Source organism: Cibotium barometz, chromosome 15 (assembly GCF_041138505.1).
Source record: "Cibotium barometz isolate CiBa-2024 chromosome 15, ASM4113850v1, whole genome shotgun sequence".
Lineage (NCBI taxonomy): Eukaryota > Viridiplantae > Streptophyta > Polypodiopsida > Cyatheales > Cibotiaceae > Cibotium > Cibotium barometz.
Window position 1 is genome coordinate 32,043,986 of NC_141060.1, and position 24,655 is coordinate 32,068,640.

At 47.3% G+C, this 24,655-nt stretch overlaps 1 protein-coding gene and 1 long non-coding RNA gene across 3 annotated transcripts in view; one reads left to right on the plus strand and one right to left on the minus strand.

The window, feature by feature from the left end:
- The window catches only part of LOC147631177 (cytokinin hydroxylase-like), a 91,896-nt gene that overhangs the window by 26,810 nt on the left and 40,431 nt on the right, over positions 1 to 24,655 (minus strand). The gene's annotated exons all lie outside the window — the stretch shown is intronic.
- Positions 1 to 24,655, plus strand: part of LOC147631178 (uncharacterized) — an 83,883-nt gene that overhangs the window by 26,456 nt on the left and 32,772 nt on the right. The gene's annotated exons all lie outside the window — the stretch shown is intronic.

Sequence of the window (24,655 nt, forward strand, 5' to 3'; positions counted from 1 at the left end):
CGACAAATACCTGAGGTGTTTGTGTGGAGCTACTAGAAGTGGACACCAGGACGCAGCAGCCTGTCAAAGAGGAGGAGGAGCTGCCAGTGTAGAAGGTGTAGCCACCTAAAGAAGGGAGATGCCGCCTATAGAAGGGAGGCACAACCGCCTGCAAAGGAGAAGAGCAGCCGCTGGAGATGGATACACAGTGGGTTGTATGAAGAGGTAGCGCAACCTGTATGGAGATGGCAGCTAGCCGCCTGCAGAGTAGGAGAAACAGCCGTCAACCTGTGGTGTAGCCGCCTGATGGATAGGAGGTGCCTAGCTGCAGCCTGTGCCGCCTGTAGTGCAGAGAGTACAGCCGCCCGCTAGAGGTGAGCACACAGCCGCCTACAAGAGGCAGCGGCAGCGTGCTAGTGATGGCACACAGCCGCCTGTGGAGAAAGCAGCACAGCGTTTTGGAGGTGGCAGCCGCCTGCTGAGTAGGCAGCGCAGCCTGCTGAAGATGGCGGCCTCTTGCTAAAGGAACAGTAGCCGCCTGTATGGGAGGAGAAACAGCCGCCGACGGATAGGAGACAACCACCAGCATGCGCAGCGTGACTGAAGAAGAGGTGAAGGTGGCGCACACAAAAACGTCTTCCAAAGAGAGAAGGGTGGTTGTCTCTTTGTAGGCGTTGGAGGGGAAGTTGCACGACTACAGCTGGCCGGCTCCCCAAGGTTGCATGGGGGCGGCCAGTTCCATGGTGTGGTGTGGGTAGGTGGCCATGCACCCACCCACACACACTTAAGGGGCTAAGTGTGGGGTTTCCCTCCCTACCTTGGCCCACAAGTGGGTGCCCATAATGGGTGCCCACTTTTAAGTGAATGTGAACATACAACCTTATAAAACAAAAGGTTAGAGATAAAACTATTAAACCAACATGTGCAATACACTTACCACCTGTTCACATGCAACAAAACTTGTCAGAAGACAGAGCAAACTTCACGACTCACTGGCAGGCGTCCCCGCTCAGTAAATGACACCAAGCAGGCAAACACAAAGGTACAAGTCATGCGAAAACAGTTTCAAACATGCAAAACATGAGTGCATGTGCAAATAGTATCATGGATATATCTCTCGTTCATGGAACAAGTACAAAATATCTGTCGGGCACAAAAATGGCACGACGTAAAACATAAATCCTGGTCTTCCTATGGAGTGATAGTCCCATAGGTAAAACACAGTTCCAGGCACAAGCCTCCCTATGGAGTGACAGTCCCATAGGCAAGACACGGCACGAATACTGGCTCTTCTATGGCGTGACAATCCCATGGATAGAACACAATCCAGGTCATACACGGGTGGCACCAGTCTAGCTCCTGTTCATACGACACCATCTTGCTAACACAGGGGTGACACCAGTCTAGCTCCCGTCTATGTCAAGCAAAAATACTGGCCTCTTCATAGAGACACCGGCCTGGTCTCAAGTGAACGAGACACAAATCTAGAGATGGACCAAATGGTCGGCCAATCGGTGACATAACCCCAGAAAACTACTTACTTGATGTACGTTTTGCAATTCTGGCCAATTCCGAATGGTCTCTATCTTTGCAAGATCCATTGTTACTCCATCTTTGGATACAATGTGACCCAAATAATGTATATCTGAAAGGAAGAACTCACTTTTCTTGGCATTAATGAAAAGTTTATGCTCCCGCAACTCTTCGAACACTGTGACCAAATGAGTTCTATGTTTCTGCTCATTCTTGGAGAAAACCAAGATATCATCAAAGAATACTCCTGTGAATTTGCGATGGGGTCGGAATATCCTATCCATCATACGATTAAATGTGGCAAGAGCATTGGTGAGACCAAAGCGCATCACCAAAAATTCAGATAATCCAAAGGCTGTCCTGAATGCAGTTTTATGGACATCTTGTGGCACCACTCGTATTTGGTGATAACCACTCTTCAAATCAAGTCGGCTGAAACAAGCCGAACCATCAAGCTTATCCAAAATGTCATCAATATGCGGAATTGGGAATCTGTTCTTGATGGTAAGCTCATTTAAAGCTCTATAGTCCACACACATGCGGAATGACCCGTCTTTCTTTTAACGTAGAGCAGAGCAATAAGGTGAGGAACTAGGCTGAACCAAACCTTTGTCTAAAAGCTCATTTACCTGCTTCATGTTATCTTCTTGTTGTGCGGCACTCACACGGTATGCGGGTTTGTTAGGTGGAGAACTACCTGGCACAATATCTATGCGATGATCCTCGGGCCTTTGGGGAGGTAATTCACCTGGCAATGCATCAGCAAAAAAGTCGTTGAATGCATGAAGAAAATTCAGCCTATCATAAGTCATATCATCCACATTTTGTTGACTTGGTACAATGCTATCACGAACAAAAACCAAGTACGCAGAAATGAAGGAGCTAAAGAAGCTCAGCTGAAACAGTTAGGGTTTCATGTGGGAGACACACACAGAGAAGAAGGGAGAGAGAGAGAGAGAGAGAGAGACATGTGGGGATAAGTCAACTCACAAAGTATGAGTGTGTGACTCCCCTATCACACATGTATATTTGCTCTAGTGCACATGTGATATGCAGCGGAAGTCTTTGTATTGGAAGATCCTGTCACACAAATGCTCACACCGTCTTCTGTATCCTGAGTTTCGTGAGTTTAGCAATCCATTTCAATACTTCAAACTTTAAAGAGTTGAGAGAGAGAGATATGAGAACTGTACACCAGATTGGGTCCCGAATTACCCACTGAAGGGCCCCCTATCTCGATAACGAGATAGTATTTGCTTTATTTCTTTAGAGAGAATGACTGTGGACTGTAGATAAGCCAAACGCAAGATCTCGGAGGATCGGAGAGTGGCTGATCTGTACACTACTGTAGAAACACCTCGATGACTTGATCTCGAGCCTATGCACTCTTCCCAAGGGCATGAGGAAGGGCTGCACACCTGAGGCTGAGAGAAGAAGGAGGTGGACTGTTCTACACTATGTTAGAATGCTGAAAACACTTATGAATGCTGTGTTACCTTCACCAGATGACTGCTGCATGTATGGATGATGCACAGAACGCTGGATACTGATGCAAACTGCAGATTCAGGGCTGGAAACTGCTGTAGACTGTTGATTCAGGGCTGGAAACTGCTGTGGACAGAAACGCAGGCCTGTAGGGGTGCTGAGGGACTGAAACGCAGAGGTTTTGGGGCTGCTGGACAGAAACTGCAGGGTATTCAGGCTGCTGGACAGAAACGCAGAGGTATTCTGCCGCTGCTGGACAGAAAAACGCAGGGTACTGCAGGCTGAATGCTGGCGTTGAACTGAGGCTTGACAGTATGCTGAATTAGAGACTGTAGAGGACTGAATCAGGGCTGATTTGATGCTGAAAACAGGCTGATTGGAGGCTGATAGCAGGCGCCTAGGGCTGTATGAAGCAAGGGGTTCTCAAGGGCTGGAGAAGCAAGCTTATGAGCTCCAAGGGCTGGATTAGTCTAGGGCTGAAGGCAAGAATGCTCCTAGGGCTAAGGAGGAGAGCTCTTAGCACAATGAAGACTGAATGAAAAACTAAGCTCTATGCAAGCCTATTTATACTAACTGGAGGTTGGTCATTTAATAAAGTTTATATTTATAAATGCCCAATAATGCAAATAATGCTAAATAAATACTATTAAATATGGAAAAAATACCAGATAAATCCTAGTAAATTCCCTAAGGCTTCTGGGATGTTCTAAATGATGCACAGGCATATGCATGCATATTATGCAGGATGCAGAGTGCTTTCTGATGCAAACCCTAAGGCTTCTACTGACTCTACATGCATGAATGATTCTCTCCAAGTGGGTTAAGGGACTTGACTGACTGGCTGACCCACTAAGGCTGAGGAATGACCTACGTAGCTCGTGCCTGACTTATCCTGGACTGAGGATGTACAATGGGGTCACGGCGTACGACAAATATCATCCTATTGGGTTCTAAAACTGTGCAACTGCTGCACTTCTGATGATGAGCCATCTTATCACCATGCACTGAGTGCAGAGTGCATGTGACATTCCCTCCTGATTAGCTTGGCGGCAGGTTCATGGCTTCCAAGTAGTCCGCCAATCACTCGGGGTACTCCTGGAAGAACTCCTCGTCGAGCCATACAGCTTCGTGGGTGCCTCGATCTCGGAATTTCGTATAGAACTGACGAATCCGTCGACCGGAACCATGCTTCCATCGATGAAGAAGGATCTGCTCAGGCTCAATCACTTCTACCTCGTCTACCACATCTGGCTGCTGTTCATCTGAAACATCAAACACTTCTGGACCAACATATGGTTTTAGCCAAGAAACATGGAAAACATCATGCATTGTCTAACTGGCAGGCAACTTTAACTTCATTGAGACATCACTTATCTTCTTAACTATTGGAAAAGGGCCAAAACTACGGAATGAAAGCTTGGGACAATGTTTGCCCACTTGTTTCAATCTCTGCTTCATGATACGCAAATAGACCCAATCCCCTTCCTTGAAGTGGACATCTCGTCTAGACTTACATGTCTGTCTGTGAACTGAATGATGGCCAGGCTCAAAATTGAGGGCCAAACTGGGTTGAATAACTCTGCGGAATCAACATACTGATCTTCTAAGTCTTTTCCAGAGATGTTGAGAATAGCCTGACTGGTCTGGATGCTGGTCTTTCTACTAAGAACATCTGCTATTGGGTTATGCTGACCAGGGATGTACTTAATCATTCCTCCAAACTGTTGGAAGAGCTGACCCTGTCTAGTATGCTGAGCACTCCACTGGGCACTTGGCATTGTCGGGAGCCACTTAAGTGCTTGGTGGTCTGTGGTGACTATGAAAATGTGTCCATAAGGAACATGTTTCAAATGTTTGAGAACTGATTGCTGTTCTAGCTTGCCCTTGAAAGTCTTGGAAAGACAAGAGGGAAACTAGCTAGGAGGTTCTGCTAACTGTGGGATACTGGGTAGGAGATCATGCTTAAAAATGTCTGAATGAGAAAGGAGATCTGCTAACTGAGGGAGTGAAGATGATGAGACAGCGGTTATTGATGAGATAGAAGCTGTCTGAGCATAAATTAATGCTCCTTCTGCTCCCTTGCATATAGCTCGTCGGGCCTGGAGATGAGAAATCATAGGAACGCGAAGAATGCTCCTATTCCCCCGAATCATGACAGGCTCAGGAAAACCTTTAGAGATGATAAAGGTGTCCTGCCCCCAATTGGGAATAGGTTCATACTCACGAAACCACTGGATTCCTAAGATCATGTCACATCCCAAAAGAGGAGAGACAATGAAATCTCGCTGGAATGAGGCCTTTTGAACTTGAAAAGAAAACTGTTGTGCCTTCTGAGAGATGTGGGTGCGGAGACCAGGTGTAAACCCGTCTACCTCCAAATGATAGGGCACTAAGGTACAGCTCATGTTGGTAGCCAACTGGGGAGAGATGGCGTCCTCAGAACTGCCCATGTCAAAAAGGATTATGAACTGTCGGCCCTTGGCAGAGCCATAAGCTCGGATCAGGCTTTTCTGTGTGGTTGTTGCCTCACCCTCCTGCTTAGCATCAAGTACCACGGATAGCATGGAATGCATAGAAGGTAAGATCTGAACCGCATTGGTGGTAGTAGGCAGGTCTGGAGGAGCGGGGGATACTGCGGCAACTTTGGCAGAAGGCTCTTTGGAGGCTTGCTCCGCTTGTCTTTTTGGACAATCCTTCTTACCATGCCCAATGGTATGACAGAAAAAACATCTGTTTTCTGATTGATACTGTCTTTGCTCCTCTGGAGGAAGATAGCCTCCAGTGATGCTTGCTTGAGTCTTTTCCTCAGGGGTCTTCTTAGGCTTGGATTCCTTACCTCCTGAACTAGAGCTAGGACTGTTGTCTGTCTTAGTGTCTTTAGAAGACGAATTACCCTTCCCCTGTTGGGGTTTGGTACTGGACTGAGATGACTGCTTGGGCTTGCCTCCGTTCATCTTCATTTCTTCATTCTCAGCGAGAGTCAGAGCCCGGTCATATGTACTTGGTTCAAAGTTACGAACTGTGAACCGAATGTTAGAGTCCAATCCACAAATGAATTGCTCCATCTTAGCCTGGTCAGATAACCCTAACTGATGTGCTAAAGTAATAACCTTACCGGAAAACTGAAGCACTAGGGATCCGTTCTGTCTGAGTCCATAGAACTCGTCTTTCAGACCGGTCATGTACTGGGGCCATGTACTGGGGCGGGAGAAATCTGGTCTTCAGGTCATGGACAAAGATGTCCCAGTCAAAGGCTGTGACACCTGTGGCATGGTCTGTATGAATACTAGACCAATGCTGCCACCAAGTGACTGCCTCACCAGTGAGATGGGGAGCCGCTAAGTGGACTTTGTCTTGTGGGTCTGTGATCCTAGCTAATGAAAAATGAGCATTAAACTGATGAACAAATTGATTAACTGATGAATGATCACACTTACCATCATACTTACTGAAATTTGGTTAACTGCGAATGATGGTGGTTGATGCTGCTGCGGGATGCTGGCTGGTGACACCTATGATTGGGGAGACTGAGGAGAGCTGCTGATACCTCAAGTGTATGGCCTCCTTTTCCCGTTGGTGTTCGAGTAACATACGTTCTCGATCAAGCTCACGTTGGTGTTCCCGAGCGGCGAGTTCAGCCTGACGTCGGTCTTCGTCGATCCTGCGTTGGGCTTCCTCATAGTCTCGTCTTTCTTCTTTTTCTCTTCTCCTTCGGGCCTCGTCCTCTCTCCTTTCTTGTTCCATCTGAAAGAAGAGGGAGATGTAGTCGGGTGCTGCTGGAGGTGTAGAAGGACGTGCTGCTGCTGCCTCCAAGAGTTGGAGACGCTCCATGAGTAGCTGGTTCTGAGCTCTAAGAAGAGCTATGGTGTCTGCTGTAGGCGGAAGAACAAGGTCTCCTTCGGGGGAGACGTCTTCCGGCTGATGAGTACTCTCTCCTGTAGACATGATGCTGAAGTCGGTGGTCGTGCCGGAACGCAATCTAACCATCCAAGGATGCCCCCACGCTAGGATACGGTGTGTGTGGACAATCTGAATCTGATACCAATGTGATATGCAGCGGAAGTCTTTGTATTGGAAGATCCTGTCACACAAATGCTCACACCGTCTTCTGTATCCTGAGTTTCGTGAGTTTAGCAATCCATTTCAATACTTCAAACTTTAAAGAGTTGAGAGAGAGAGATATGAGAACTGTACACCAGATTGGGTCCCGAATTACCCACTGAAGGGCCCCCTATCCCGATAACGAGATAGTATTTGCTTTATTTCTTTAGAGAGAATGACTGTGGACTGTAGATAAGCCAAACGCAAGATCTCGGAGGATCGGAGAGTGGCTGATCTGTACACTGCTGTAGAAACACCTCGATGACTTGATCTCGAGCCTATGCACTCTTCCCAAGGGCATGAGGAAGGGCTGCACACCTGAGGCTGAGAGAAGAAGGAGGTGGACTGTTCTACACTATGTTAGAATGTTGAAAACACTTATGAATGCTGTGTTACCTTCACCAGATGACTGTTGCATGTATGGATGATGCACAGAAGGCTGGATATTGATGCAAACTGCAGATTCAGGGCTGGAAACTGCTGTAGACTGTTGATTCAGGGCTGGAAACTGCTGTGGACAGAAACGCAGGCCTGTAGGGGTGCTGAGGGACTGAAACGCAGAGGTTTTGGGGCTGCTGGACAGAAACTGCAGGGTACTGAGGCTGCTGGACAGAAACGCAGAGGTATTCTGCTGCTGCTGGACAGAAAAACGCAGGGTACTGCAGGCTGAATGCTGGCGTTGAACTGAGGCTTGACAGTATGCTGAATTAGAGACTGTAGAGGACTGAATCAGGGCTGCTTTGATGCTGAAAACAGGCTGATTGGAGGCTGATAGCAGGCGCCTAGGGCTGTATGAAGCAAGGGGTTCTCAAGGGTTGGAGAAGCAAGCTTATGAGCTCCAAGGGCTGGATTAGTCTAGGGCTGAAGGCAAGAATGCTCCTAGGGCTGAGGAGGAGAGCTCTTGGCACAATGAAGACTGAATGAAAAACTAAGCTCTATGCAAGCCTATTTATACTAACTGGAGGTTGGTCATTTAATAAAGTTTATATTTATAAATGCCCAATAATGCAAATAATGCTAAATAAATACTATTAAATATGGAAAAAATACCAGATAAATCCTAGTAAATTCCCTAAGGCTTCTGGGATGTTCTAAATGATGCACAGGCATATGCATGCATATTATGCAGGATGCAGAGTGCTTTCTGATGCAAACCCTAAGGCTTCTACTGACTCTACATGCATGAATGATTCTCTCCAAGTGGGTTAAGGGACTTGACTGACTGACTGACCCACTAAGGCTGAGGAATGACCTACGTAGCTCGTGCTTGACTTATCCTGGACTGAGGATGTACAATGGGGTCACGGCGTACGACAAATATCATCCTATTGGGTTCTAAAACTGTGCAACTGCTGCACTTCTGATGATGAGCCATCTTGTCACCATGCACTGAGTGCAGAGTGCATGTGACAGCACATAGTGCACTTAGTACTTTTAATGTACTAAGTGTACTATGTACTATAAAACTTATGGGCTTGTACACACTATAAGAGTGGGCATAATGCCTGTGCCCTTAAGTGAAGGAAAAGAAAAAATCAGCATGTACATGATAATATACAAGGCCATATCAAGGCTGAAACTGGCCTCATCCAATGCCCATCAAGTGTCTGCAATGAGCAAACCGCTTTGGAGGCAAACTCTTTGTCAACAGATCAGCCGGGTTGTCATCCGTATGAATCTTGACAAGCTGAATCAGCTTGTCCTCTATCACCTCTCTGATGAAGTGATACTTCACATCCACATGCTTCGTCTTTGCATGAAAGACAGGGTTCTTTGCCAACTGGATGGCACTCTGACTGTCACAATGCAACAATGGAATATCCCCTGTATAACCCAAATTAACCACTAACCGAGATAGCCATAATGCCTCCTTGCAAGCCTCTGTGGCTGCAATATACTCGGCCTCTGTAGTAGATAAGGCAATGCACTTCTACATCCTGGATATCCATGACACAGCACCTCCTGTGAATGTAAACACATAACTGGTAGTAGACTTCCGGTTATCTGGATGACCGGCATAATCCGAATCCGTGTAACCATGCACTAATGCATCCTGTTTGCGAAAGCAGATGCACATATCCTATGTGCCCTTCAGGTATCTCATGACACCTTTCACTGCTTCCCAATGCTTCTTGCCAGGGTTGGCCATGTATCTAATAACCACTCCCACTGCAAATGCAATGTCCGGCGTGGTAGCAACCATGGCATACATGAGACTGCCACAAGCTGAAGCATACGGAATCTTGGTCATATCAGCCCTGTCACTATCCGACTGTGGGCTGTCCATAGCATTGAGTTTCACATATGGAGGAAAAGGAGTACTAGTCTTCTTCCCCCCCTCCATATTGAACCTCTGCAAAACTTTGCCAATGTATTCCTTCTGAGACAAATACAACACATGCTGATTTCTATCCCGAAGTATCCGCATACCCAAAATGTGATTTACATCACCCAAATCCTTCATATCAAAGGTCTGATGTAGCCTCTTCTTCAAGGCATCCATCTCTTTACGAGATTTCCCGGCAATCAACATACCATCAACATACAAGATGAGGATCAATAGACTGCCATCCAAAGCTTTCTTGGTGTATAAGCAGTGATCTATGTCACTCCTCCTGAAATCCTGGGATTTCATGAATGTATCAAATTTATGATACCATTCCCTTGGTGCCTGTTGCATACAAGCTTCTCCTTTCCATTCACTGCAGAACCCTCTGGTTGTTGCATATATATCTCCTCATGGAGATCACCGTGAAGAAAAGTAGTCTTCACATCCATCTGAATCAAATCCAGATCATCATGAGCAACCAAAGCTAATACAGCTCTAAGTGTGGTCATTTTGATCACTGGAGAGAAGATCTCATCAAAGTCCACACCATATTCTTGCTTGAAGCCCTTAGCCACTAACCTGGCTTTGTATCTTGGCTTTGCATCAGGTGCAACTTTGAGCCTGTAAACCCACTTGCATGGCAAAACCTTCTTGCCTGTAGGCAAATGCACCAACTCCCATGTTCCATTTTTGTGCAGAGAATCCATCTCCGACTTCATAGCACGCTCCCAAAGAGCCTTGTCTGCCCTCTGTAAAGCCTCCTTATAATAAGAGGGCTCCCCACAGTCAGTGAGCATCAAGTAGTCAACCCCTGGAACAAACCTGTCAGGGGGTCTGGAGGGTCTTGTGGACCTCCGTACCCAATGATCATCATTTGCAGGTTGCTGTCCAGCCTGCATATCACCTATTGGTGGCTCCTGTTCCATGCCATAAGATTGAAAGATCATGCCCGGCATCTCCTCTAACTGTGGGATATCCATAGGGATCTCTTCTGCCATCTCTGGCTGTCCATTTGGACCATTTTCAGCACTATTTAAGGGCTGGTTTTGTTGCTGTAATGACTGATTTACAGCCCTTGGTTGTTGTCCATGATGTCCATCATCATCAAAGATGACTCTGCCAGGCTCCTGTTGCCTTGCAGGCTTCTTATACATGCATGTTTCATCAAAAATGACATCATTGCTGCGTATAATCTTTCTATTCACTGGATCCCAAAGTCTATACCCCATTTCACCTCTGTCACCATATCCTAGGAATATGCATTTGTGAGACTTAGGATCAAGTTTGGTGCGTATTTCCCTACGTATGTGCACGTACGCAACGCAACCAAACACTCTCAAGTGCTTGTAGGACGGAGGCTTCCCTGTCCATACTTCCTCTGGCACTTTCCCACCAAGTCTCGTGTTAGGTGACCTGTTTATAAGATGAACGACTGTCATAACAGCTTCAGCCCAAAAACCATGAGGTAACGCAGCATGTGACAACATAGAACGGACCTTCTCCTGAATGGTCCTGTAACCTGTTCATCCTCTCTGCTGTCCCGTTTTGTGGAGGATCATAAGGAGCAGAGAGCTCCCTCTTGATGCCTTTAGCATCACAAAAGTCCTGAAACTGTTTGGACATATACTCTCCACCATTGTCAGAATGCAAAGCCTTCAGTGTTTTGCCAGTTTGATTCTCAACATGAGCAACAAACTTCTCAAACACTGAGAATGTATCACTCTTCAAACGAAGAGGATAAACCCACACCTTGCGTGTGGCATCATCAATAAAAGACACACAATATTTTGCCCCTCCCAAAGAAAGCTGAGGCATCCACATACATCTGTATGCACAAGCTCTAACTGAGCATCTTTCTGTCCAAGAGCTTTCTTGTGGGGGCACTGGAGTTGCCTGCCATATATACAATGCTCACAAAACTGAAAACTTGAGAACTTTAGAGAAGGCAAGTAACCAAAACGAGACAATTGCTCCATTCCTTTGACACTCATGTGTCCCAACCGGCTATGCCACATAGAGATTTCCGGCAGCTCGGTTGCATTTACATTAGCATGGCGACAAACATTAGCATGCATGAAGTAAAGAGTGTCCACCTTAGAGCCTCTGGCAACAACCAGTGAGCCCTTACTAATCTTTCACTTTCCACTACCAAATGTAGTAACATAACCAGCATCATCAAGCTGTCCAGTAGAAAGCAGGTTCTTCTTGATCTCAGGCACATGCCTGACATCATGGAGCATAAGGTGTGAGCCATGTGAAAACACAAGCCTCACATCACCTCTGCCAAGAATCTGGCATGCATGGTTGTCACCCAAATAAACTACTCCTTCATTGCCAGCAATATACCTGACAAACAAGTCTCTGCAACCTGTGACATGAAAGGAGGCACCTGAATCAATGATCCATGAGTGCATACCATGATCATCTCTTGCATGGAGTGAATGGGCATCAAGTGAAGACATGAATAGGACTTCATCCTCACTGTCACCTGCATGTGACACATTGACTTCTTCAATCTTGACTCCACTTTTGCCCTTTGGCTTTGCATCTTTGGCTTCATCTTTGTCTTTGTCTTTGCCTTTGTCCTTTTCCTTTTGATCATTCTTCCATTTGTAGCATTGCTTTTTGAAATGTCCCTTCTTGCCACAATAATGGCATTCCAAGTCCTTTTTGGAGCGGTTCTTGCGATTTGCAGACTAAATTTCTTGATTTCTATTGCAGGAAGGGGGGCGTCGTATTTGCTAACTCGTGTGGTGATGCTGCTGCTGCTGCTGCTGCTGTGCAGGTATGGATGCTGCTGTTGCGCTGTGGTGCGCCTGGCTGAGCAGCAGCTGTTGGCTGCCTGGTTGGGCAGCGTGGCTGCTGCTGGGCAGCAGCTGAGCAGCCCACGCTGTGGTTGGGCATGCCTGGCTCAGCTGCGTGGTCTGTTGGCTGCCTACGTTGGGCAGCCAGGGCAGTACGACCAGCAATAGACAGGGCTCTTCGACCAGCTAAGTAAGACCAGCAGGCGCACAATAGACAGTGCGACCAACAGCAGGGTGATCACGTGCAGATGGTACGGCCAGTAGGAAGCGACCAGTAGAGTAATCAATAGGGGATTGTGAGAAGAGGGAGGTGATCAAGCTCTGATACCAGTTGAAGGAGCTAAAGAAGCTCAGTTGAAACAGTTAGGGTTTCATGTGGGAGACACACACAGAGAAGAAGGGAGAGAGAGAGAGAGAGAGAGACATGTGGGGATAAGTCAACTCACAAAGTATGAGTGTGTGACTCCTCTATCTCACAGATGTATATTTGCTCTAGTACACATAGTGCACTTAGTACTTTTAATGTACTAAGTGTACTATGTACTATAAAACTTATGGGCTTGTACACACTATAAGGGTGGGCATAATGCCTTTACCCCAACAAGAAAGACTCTTTTTCATTGCTTTATTAATTTGGATGTGAGATACAAGTGGGATGGAATCCCCTTCTTTGCCAGCATCAATGAGATACAAGTGGGATGGAATCCCCTTCTTTGCCAGCATCAATGAAATGCATGCGGCCTCTATGCATAAAAGAAATCATGTTGGTCTTGTACTCTTTACGGGGCTCAAGCCTATGATGCCATGGCTTGCCCAACAATACATCACATCCATTTAGTGGTGCAACTAAGAAATGTTCATTATCAAGGTAGCCCTGGATGTGTATGCGCAACTTCCCTATCAGTGGAGTAACTTGCACCTCTTTACCAACAAAGGTAGCTTCGGCTTCAATCTGAGGTCCCATGTTCTCAACCTCAATACCCAAGGCAGGTGCCGTTTGTATAGAGATGAAGTTATCGGTTGCACAGTCATCAAACATGAATAAGGCAGGCTGATCCTTGATTTGATCCCAAGCCTTGCATATCTTCCGCTCTTTTGCATCATGATTTGTGTTTCCCTACACATCGGGAACTGCATGTACATTAGCCTTGGTCTGCTTGTCCTCGTGCTTTGGTTTGCGGTCAGGGCAATGTCGAAACATGTGTTCTTTGCTACCACAAGAAAAACATTTTCCCTTCTTGGCATATTGCTCTCTTTGCTCCGAGGTCAAGACAAATTTGTTCTTCTTTGGGCCCTGATCTTTAGATGAGGTATTTTCAGCTTTATTTCCCTCGTGGGTCTCTCGGAAGTTCTTTTTAGGTGGCTGTCCACCTTTTTGCAGATTTGGGACAGCCTTGTCTTTCCCCTTTGAACCGCCTTGATCTTGCTTAATTTTAAGCACCAATTGCTCCGTAGCAAGAGCAGAGGCTGTAAGCTGTTGCAGAGTATGTTTCGGGTGCAATTCAATGCCCGAACGATAAGCTAGTTTGCAATCCGGAGCGAAACTTCCTCTTTCTTTCATCCTCAGTGATTTGCATAAAAGGAGTTACCTCAAGCAACACTTTCCAAAACTTGTTGACATACTGTTGCACACTTTCATTATCTCTTTGCTCAAGTCTATCCCACTTTTGGGTGAGAGTTTGCTCGGCATTTGGTGGCAAGAACTGAGTATAAAATCTGTCCTTAAACTCCTTCCAGGTGCAAATGGGGTCTTTGGTGATCTTTTCGGTGATCCACCAATGAGCAGCGGTCCCCTTTAAAAACATGCTAGCATGGCGTACTTTAGACTTCTCAGTGAAGTCCTCATCGCTAAAAGAAATGTCAAACTGTGCCACAAATGCTAACACTTTGGAAGCATCATGCTCTCCATGAAAAACATCAAACTTAACGGACTTGTCACCTGCTTTAAATTCCTTGAGCTTTCTGGCATGAGGCTCATGGTCCTCTCTTTTTCTTTTCCCTTTATCCAACGGGGCAGCCCTATCTGCATGGGCTCCATGGGCCATCTTGGAAGTTTCATGAAGCACGGTGGCATGTGCTCCACGAACTTGAGAATCAGATGCATGTGACTTTCCTGCATAAGGCAATGTCTCTCCATGAGACAACTCAGAAGGCAAAGCTCTTCTAGTGGCAGACCTGTCACCCCTACCATGGGATACATGTCTTGAATGCATGTGACCTTCATGCCCTCCATGAGTACTAGCATACATATACCTGTCAGGCTTTGTGCCTTGTGGAGAAGATGCATGACGAGAGGTGACTGTCACCTCTTCCCTTTGCATAAATGACCTCAACCTTTGAGATGCAGGATCTCCATGCTTCAAACGAGGTGGATTTCTGAATTTCAGCTCTCCATCTTCCCCCTCTTTGATGTCACCTTTGTGGAGGAGGTAAGAAAGTCCCTACTTCCTTGGCTTCTTGCCCACTTCCCGTGCCATGGACTCAAAAGTCACATCTACCATTGCATCGGCTTTCCTTGCTTCAATGGCACTTTGCACATGGGGATCTTCATGCAAAAATTTCAGCTCTTGCTTTTGTGCCTGCAAAAGCTTTCTCATATGCTCCATTTCAGCCCTCATTACATCAGGCTCTTCTTCTTGCATGACTGTCTTTCCTCGAGACAGTTGTCCCTTTGAATCACTATCATTTACCCTTTCAAGGGGCTTGTGCCTTCCTTGCAGAGCATCAGAACCACATGAGGCACTTGATGGGCCCCTCGAATTAGGCACTTCCAAAGGGTGGCCTTGGCTGTCCATTGTGTTAAGTGTGCTAGAAGCGGGGTGTCCAATACACAGGTTCGTTTCCCCACTAAGAAGAGGGAAATAACTGTGCTCTGATACCAATGAAACCAATCCCGTCAAGTGGGAATAGATTCCGTTGGACTCCCACTCGCGTAATAGCACAACTTAAATATCACAATTTGAAATGGACAACTTAATAACAACTGAAAATTGAAATGAAATGAAATGTTGATATATGGACACCAGCACTGGGGCCGGAATGGGCCGACCCCCCCCCCCCCCCTCAATATATGATATATTATTGGGAGTATTTAACAAATACAATGCTCCATGGGTTCAATGAACCAAATGATGTCCATGTACAACTGAGATGAATACAGTACCAACAAGAGGCTCGAAGTAGATGTTCGAAGGAGAGCGACCACTTGAGTGGTCCAGTCTCTACGGTCCTGTGCCTTCACTGGAATCCGTGGAGAGCGCCCCACTGGTGTTCCAGGACCACGCACAAACAAGCGCTCCCGTACTAACGCCCGGCTCTCTCGATCTCGGCACCTTTGGACCGTGGTTTTCCAAAAGCTTGGACTACCCGGCACCGAACGGGTGTTAGCGGTAGAGAGAGAATCCTTTATCAGATTTACAACAAAGTTCTTTACTTAAATCTGAATTCACTTACTTATAGCTCGCAAACGGAAGACAAATACCCGAGGTGTCTGTGTGCAACTAGTCGAGGTGGACACCAGGACACAGCAGCCAGTCGAGGAGGATGAGGAGTAGCTGCCTATGGGGAAGGTGTAGCCACCTGAAGAAGGGAGATGCTGCCTATGGAAGGGAGGCGCAACCGCCTGCAAAGGAGCACAACCACCTGCTGTGCAGGACACAGCTGCCTGCTGTGGAGGAGGAGGAGACGTAGCCGCCTGCAAGGGAAAGATGAGGAGGCATTGCCGCCTGGAGAATGCAGAAGTCGCTTGCCTGCAGCTGCTTGTAGGGTGGCGCAGCTGCCTGTATGGGCAAGAGACACCCGGCCGCCTGTGGTTGCGAGTGTGAAAGAGGCGTAGTCGCCTGAAGGAAGCGCAACCACCTGAAGGAAGCGCAGCCACCTGAGAAGATGTTGAAACCACTTGTCTGCAGGAGCACAGCCGCCTGCTATGGCTGCTTGCAGAGGAGAGGGCAGCCTCACGCAGCCTGCAGAGGAGAGGAGACAACTGCCTGAATGGGAGGAGGAGCATGCGCAGCCGCCAGCTGAAGAGTACAGAAACCTGTACGGGAGGAGGAGCATGCACCGATGGAAGGAAACAGCCACCAGCTAGAGAGCATGCACAGCCGTCTGTAGAAGAGGTGAAGGTGGCGCCTCCTGAGGAGGAGGAGGCGCACAAAACGTCTCTGAGTGAGCAGAAGGGTGGTTGCCTCTTTGTAGGTGTTGGAGGGGAGTATACGACCACAGCTGGCCGGCTTCCCAAGCTTGCATGGGGGCGGCCAGTTTCATGGAGTGGTGTGGGTAGGTGGCCATGCACCCACCCCCACACACTTAAGGGGTTAAGTGTGGGGTTTCCCTCCCCACCTTGGCCCACACTTAAGGGGTTAAGTGTGGGGTTTCCCTCCCCACCTTGGCCCACACGTGGGTGCCCACTTTTTTTAAGTGAATGTGAACTTAAAACCTTATAAATTTAAAGGTTAGAAAGGAAAGCTATTAAACCAACAAGTGCCATACACTTACCACCTGTTCACATGCAACAAAACTCGTTAAAAGACACAGCAAACTTCACGACTCACTGGTAGGCGTCCCCGCTCAGTAAGTGGCACGTCAAGCAGGCAAACACAAGAATACAAGTCATGCAAAAACAGTTTCAAACATGCAAAACATGAATGCATGTGCAAATAGTATCATGGACATATCTCCCGTTCATGGAACAAGTACAAAATATGTGTCGGGCACAAAAATGGCATGGCAAAAAACATAAATCCTGGTCTTCCTATGGAGTGACAGTCCCATAGGTAAAACATAGTTCCAGGCACGAGCCTCCATATGGAGTGACAGTCCCATAGGCAAGACACGGCACAAATATTGGCTCTTCCATGGCGTGACAATCCCATGGATAGAACACAGTCCAGGTCATACACGGGTGGCACCAGTCTGGCTCCCGTCCATACGACACCATCCTGCTAACACACGGGTGGCACCAGTCTGGCTCCCGTCCATGTTAAGCAAAAATACTGGCCCCTTCACATGAGACACCGGCCTGGTCTCAAGTGAACGAGACACAAATCTGGAGATGGACCAAATGGTCGGCCAATTGGTGACAAATACTGTGGACTTGGCTTTCCGTTGGGACTTGTCCCTCCGTGTACATGCCCGTAAATGCTTGGTGGATTGGTGTTCCATTGGGTCTGGTACCTCGTGTACTTGCCTGGAGCACGTCTATTTTGGTATAGTCTCATGAACGGGGATTGTCCATACCAATGTTGCATTGCATAGCATCTTTATGTGGTTCCTTGCAATTGAAATTGCATGCTGTTTTCATGCTTGCTTGACTAATGTGTAGTTCCGGGTAAGGGGACGCCTGCCCGCAAACCGTGTGTGTGAAACTGTCTGCTAACATGGTTATGTGGCATGGGACAGGTGGTATGTATTGGTCATAATATAACCAGCCCGGTGTTCACACACACTGATGTCCCGAGGTGGACATAACCCAATGTCCACCGCCCAGACCTTATCCCCTTTGTACAAAGGAAGTAACCAGCCATGTGTCCACTCTAGCTTGCTCCACAAAGCACTTGCCTGCCACCTACACTGGACAACTCACCATCTCACTCCTCTCTCTAGAGTTTGGCGCGTCCTTCATGAGGGTTGTTGGGCTGCACATTTTCCTTCCCAACTCCATTTCCAAACTTGCTAAGGTGATTTTCAAGCTTCCAAGAGTGATTCCAGATGCTAATCATTCTCCTACACACTCCCAATGACTGAAATTCAGCAAAACAGCTCTCTTTATTGCTGTAATTTCAGGTCTTTTTGCTGAAAACCCTAATTTCACCCCTCCTTTCTCAAGCTGAACCATAGGGGAAGCTTTTCCAAGGTTCCCTTCATCCTTTTGAAGACTTTTGTCGCGAAGAAAGGCGACAAATCAAAGATCTCAACACTCCAAGGACTTCCATCGCGAAGACTTCCGCTGTCATCGACTCTACTTGCTATTGGTAAGCTTTTACGCTTAAATATGGAAGCAAGTAGCACGAGGGAGGAACAAGATTACAAGATTACATACCCTGTGGAGTGTTCTCTTGTCCTACGTGCTCTCTTGCAGATTGTTGCTATCATGTGTTGGTGGAACAATAGAGAGCAAATGGTAGGGAACATGGACACTTGAGACTCGAGAGGGTAGTGTGGATTGCAAGTCTACAACGACCACCACTTGTTTGCAATATTGTATTCATATGCATTGGTATGGAAATTTAGTCAGAAATACCCATGACACTATGTACTTGATTCTCCCAAGATCAATATACTTTATTTGAGGGAGGGGTCGGCCGTTCCAGCTCATTGTGTGTCTCTTGTCAATTCAACAATTTACTTCTTGTATTTGAGCAAGTGTCCATCAAATCTTAGTGTATATAAGTGTATTGATTAGCATTGTGTTCAACCAAGTTACAGGGCCATTTTATATGGCCCTTGCAATGCAGTCGGCCTGCTCTAGGACAACCGACACGCCTATATCTCCACGACCAACATGCAACCTCTGCAACCTCACCACCTCACAAGCAGCACCACAAGCAGCCCGGTACTCTACCTGTGTCGTCGACAAGGCAAAAGATGATTGCCTCTTACTGCTCCATAAAATTGCTCCTGGGCGTGAAGTAGAACTCCTCGTGTCTGAATCTCCTCTCCAAACTGAGTCACTCCATCTGTGGAATTGGACTCCATTCATCAATCCCCCTCATGTGAAAGAGACCAAGATCCTTCGCATGCTGTAGAAACCACAAGATACGCAATCTTGTCTCCCAAAGAGTCATCTGCAACTATGAGCTCAACTTCCTCATCAGGAAGCTCCCATCCAATCTGGTATCCATCAACCAAATCAATGAACCATTCTGCTTCCGAGTCAAAGAGGCATCACACGGCTCACAAGGATCAACACCTGTTACAGTGGGAAGCCAAGTCCTGGAAACCTGCTGAAGACCACGCAAGGCCTTCTGATACCTGTCAACCACCCCCTCTGAGTCCGGAACCACTAAGCCCGGAGAATCTACCTCCTTCTGCAAGTAATCAACTGCCACCTACCTGGCTTTCCAAGAGGTCCCCGTGGAAAGAACATCCTCATCTACAAGAGTTTCTTTGTCCCGAATACTACGAGACATCAGAGCATAGGTTACCTGTAAAGTTTCCTCTGACTGACGAACACAAGAACTACCAACATCAGTATTGGAAAGTTCCTGCCAATTGCTGCCATCAACTGGCAAGCTATCCACCATCTGGTCCGAGAATGCAGCGTATCCACACCTAAGTGGCCATTTCCAGACTGCCACTCATCACAAAACTGAGGACCTGGGAGAGAGAGTGCTGAAAGTTTGTAAACTCCATTCTCCACTCCGCCTTCCCAAACTACCTAGCCTGTTGCCTTGTCCCAGAGAGCAACAAAATGCTCATCAAACTCCACCCGTACACCAGTCTTGCAAACTTGATGCACTGACAAAACAGATGAAAACCAAGGGATGGAATATACAACACCTGGGAGGAATGCTTCCCCCCTCTGCCATCAGGAACTATCTCCAACCTGCCCTCACTGTGAACTGGGATAGTGGATGTATCCCCTGTAAGAATGTGACCAGAATACCTGCAGAGATCATGTAAATCTGAACGGGAAGGAGTCATGTGCCTGGAAGCACCACTGTCTAGAATCCACTCCCGAGTATCCGTAGTCCTCCAACCTCCTCCCTGCCCGAAGAAAATGAAACATCGGTGTCCATCACCTCCAGGTGCACAAATGCTGGAGTCTTCACAATTGCTGCTGAGGATTCTTCACCCTTCTCGGTGTTCCGCTTGGGACACTGTCTCTAATAATGGCCTTTCTCGCCACAATCATTACAGGTCCTCTTTGCCTTTAGCTTCTTGCGGTCAACGTCGGACTTCTTCTCACAGAAGACTTCTCCGGTGAAGCCTTCCCTTTGTCCTTGTTGTTACGGCCTTTCGACCGTTGGCCAGTTAAGGCCTCCGAACCTCTGCCCTGTGGAGGGTTTGAGAATCTTTCCTCGTGGTCCAAGACCATGGGCACAAGCTCCTTCCACGTGATGGTGTTGAGCTTGCCACCGGTAATCAAAGACGAGTAAAATGCTGAGTACTGAGAGGGCAAATGTGACAGCAACGTTATGGCCATGTCCTTCGATGATGTCTCCTTCCCAGCTTGAAGAACTTCCTGCTGAAGAGCTTGCAGCTTGTTAATATGCTCCCGCATCGTCGACGACTTTGCAGGGTTCATAACCTACATGTGTACGTCCAAGGAAATTCTCTTTATGGGTGATACCCTGTTATAAAGAGAAGCCAAATGGTGCCATATACCTCTGGCCAGCGTCATATGCTTTACATGATTGATTACCTGCGGTGTGCAGTTGAGGAAGATAAATGAGCGGACCCTGGCATTGACACGATCCCACAACTGTGCCTGTGCCTCCCGGTCCAGTAACTCCCCTTCCTCTACCTCCGGGCTGTGGAACCCCAACAACGATGAAATCAGCAAGGTCGTAAGACTCCAGAACAGATTCCATCATAACCTTCCATATGCCGTAGTTGTTCTCGTCCAATTGACGGTCCACCGGGAACGTGGGGAGTGTCGGGATCTTCACATGTCTCTCAGCCATCTCAAGTAGATCTGCCATTGCGGGGATGTAACTGAAAAAGGGTGGGTGGGTGGGAACAAAGAAGAACTTAACCTGCAAGTGGCTGTCCAGTAAATCAGCCCACCGTCCTCTTGCTTCTCCTCTTCCCAAACAGTCCCGAACAGTCCACCAATCAGCAACGCAATAGTCCCCCTCTTGCTCACACAACTCCCAAGAACTATCAAGAGCCTAGGGCTCTGATACCATGTCAGAATACGCAACAGAGATGATGACAAAATCTGGAAACACTTGAGCAAGTGCAGAAAATAGACAGCAATGGAGAGAGAGGCATGTAACTCTACTCTATATACACAAGAAGAATCCCGAATACAAGACACAAGACTATGTGGCAAGGGGACTGTGGGGCCATTTTATATGGTCCCTGCACTGCAGTCGGCCTGCTCTAGGACAACCGACTGCAGTCGGCCTGCTCTAGGACAGCCGACATGCCTATATCTCCACGACCAGCATATATATACCCAATCGGCCAGGTATGAACAGTCGGCCTACATGGAGAAGGTGTCCACGACCTATCACACAATCGGCCAGCACCAATAGGCATACAGTTGCAGTCGGCCACCTACTAAGACCTCCTGCCACCCAAGCCACAGAAAAATGGGAAAAATGGGGGAAAAATACGGGGAGTGAGGAAAAATGAGAAAACACCTACAAAGGGCGGGCACACCCACAACAGAGGCTCTGGTTTCTAGGTAAAGACAGGAGATGACTTCTAACAGTATCCTCCCTCGGTCCTACTCTTGGGTTGGGTATTAGTGGATTGTCTAGAGTTCCTCCTAACCCTCTACACTTTGGATCCTTCCTTTCATGTCTCCATGTCCAGAAATGCTTTCACAAACGTGTCTAACTACACTACTTGGGCTAATCTTATGGAACAGGTTTTTACCTCCCAAGGTTCCTGGAACCTAGATTTGAACCAAAACCCCACCCCTCCCTAGTATCTCCTGAAGTCATCCACTATTGGGAAGCTAGAAATGCCACTGCCATAGTGGAGCTCATGCAAGGCCTTCTGCCGGAGTTTCATTCACAACTCCAACAATTCCCCTATGTCTCTGACAGATGGGCACACCTCGCAGAGAGAGATGCTGCACGTGATCGCACGTGTCGCATTGATCTCGAGCATCGAATCCAAATTTTCTCTATCAAAGAGGGGGATGACCTGACTGTCAAGGTTGTTGAATACCGGCGTCTTAATGCGGAATACGCCACCACTGGTTCCGCCAAGTCGTAGGAAGACCAGGTTATCACTTTATTGAACAAGTTGCCACCTAGTTTCTTTACTTTTGTCACATAGACCATTAGTTTAGAACCTATGCCTAACCTATATGAGTGTGAGTGCCAACTCTTGCGCTTTGCTCGGTTGCATGACTAGTTTCATCCCAAGAAGTCCCCTTCTTCCTCCTCTACTCAAGGGGGGCCCTTGTGTCCAATACCACCTCTACTCAAAAAGGGCAGCAAGGGAAGGGGAACAGCAACTGAGGTAACCAAGGCAAATCTCAAGGCAACAATACTGACCCCAAAAAACCCTTCCTCAACACCCACTCCCCACTGGTAGAATATTCCCAAAAAGAATAGATTCTGCACTTATTGCCAAATACCTGGATATGTTGATGATGAGTGTGGCATTAAAGCCAAGGAAAATAGAGGTAACAACCCCAACACCACTAACTCAAATCACCAAAACAACCAAGGTGGTAGTGATGCCGCTAAATTGGCGGTCAAGTGGGGGTAATTTTCCAGCACCTACTCTGCTTGGTTCCCCACCAAGGAACCAGCAACAAGGTACTGGTACGAATTGGCCTAGATACTCTCCGTGGCGACCCACTGGTTAGGTCGCTCAAGGTCCCCCCTCCCAGTCAGTCTCTTTTGTTACCCCGGAAGAGATGTCTAATTGGTCATTACTTACACCACATCCTGGCTCCTCGGCCAATGTCGCACAAGTCACATTTGAGGTTGACGTTGGCCGCTCTTCCAGAAGGGAGAAGAAACAAAACCTCAACGAGGCTGTCAACGTGTGACAGCATCTACCTTCGTTCAGATCTGTTAGTTACTTGATAATCCTCTTGTGTCCACCCAACTCTTCCTTGTGGCTATCCAGTAACTTGGGTAGTTGACAGTGGAGCTACACACCATATGGTACGCAATGCTAGCATTTTTATCTCTCAGCGTCCTGCTAAGGGTGAAGTTCGATGTGGCAACAACATATTGATGCCCATCAAATCTGTTTTGGCATCGTCTTATTTGACACTAACACAGGCCCCAACCAGGCAACTCTGGATAATGTTTATCTTGTCTCTAATTTGGGCCTCAATTTACTTTCCGTATCTCAGCTAACCTAACTCGATCGTGGAGTTTACTTCAACAAGCGAGTTGTTGAGGTAATTGATGAGCCTACTAGTCTTGTTGTTGCGAGAGGTCAAGCTCAGAAGGATGGCTTATACTAGATGTCTACTTTTTTATACGAACCATCCTCCAAGGGTTCTGAGTTTCATTGGGTTCGTGCTTATGTGACTCAAGCTCCTTTGGACACTGAACAACTATGGCACTATCGCTATCGTCATCTTCCCTATGACACACTCTATGAGTTGTCTAGAGACGAGCTAATCGAAGGCATACTACGCCTCAAACTAACAAAGGATGTCTGCCAGCCATGCCAGATGGGTAAGCAGCATCGTACACTGTTTCCACATCATGCTACTCATCGTGCTCAAAGTATACTCAAGTTGATTCATTTCGATTTGAGTGGGCATTCTCCAACTCCCTCCTTGAATGGGTCTCTCTACTACATGCTGATTGTAGATGACTATTCGAGGTACATGTGGGTGTATTTCTTGAAGCATAAATCAGATGCCTTCCAATAATTTTCCATGCGGGTTCAGTTAGTCACTAACCAAATGGGCATCTCAATTGAGATTACTCGCAGTGACAATGGTGGTGAGTTTTATCTCCCATCAATTTACCGAGTTCTTGCAAGAGCATGGCATTCAACGCCAACTCACCTCCACCAACTCCCCCTCATAAAATGGAGTGGTCGAGCACAAGAACTGCACCGTTATGGACATGGCATGCTCCATACTCTTTGCAGTAAAGCCGCTCGAATGCCTTTGGTCAGAATTGGTCAACACTTCTGTATACCTTCTGAATCGTTGCTCCATGGTTGCTGTCCCTCATAGAACCCTGTTCGAGGCATTTTATGGCGAAAAACCAATTGTTTCCCATCTCTGTGTATTTGGGTGTCGTGTGTACACACACTCCGAATGACACGAGGGGCAAGCTTGAGCCAAGGAGTGAGTTGCTCATTTTTGTGGGCTACTCTTCTGAATCAAAGGCTTACAAAGTCTTTGATCCTAGATCAACAAATTCTTCGTTCGTTGAGACATTGTCTTTGATGAGCGGGATTTACTTTGTCTTCGGTTGCCCATACCACCCCAACAAGAATCTTTGACTGTGCCATACGAACCCAATCAGTCAACCTTTACTCCACCTCTTGAGGAGTCTTCCTCCTCACGACAGCCACCCAGGGACCCTTTACCTCGCTGGTACCAGTAGACCATGCATGAATCTGGCATGCTTCCTCATGCTACTCCCTTGAACGGTCCCCGTCGGCCCACCAGGCCCACTCCTCGTGCCTTATTTGCCTCTGTTTTTTCCGCAGACTATGTGGCTCATGATGAGCCAACTGTCACGTGCATCCCGCACTTGGATGCCACGTAGACATATCTGTACAGAAGGTGCAGGACTTGGGATGGTAAACTGGTCCCAGG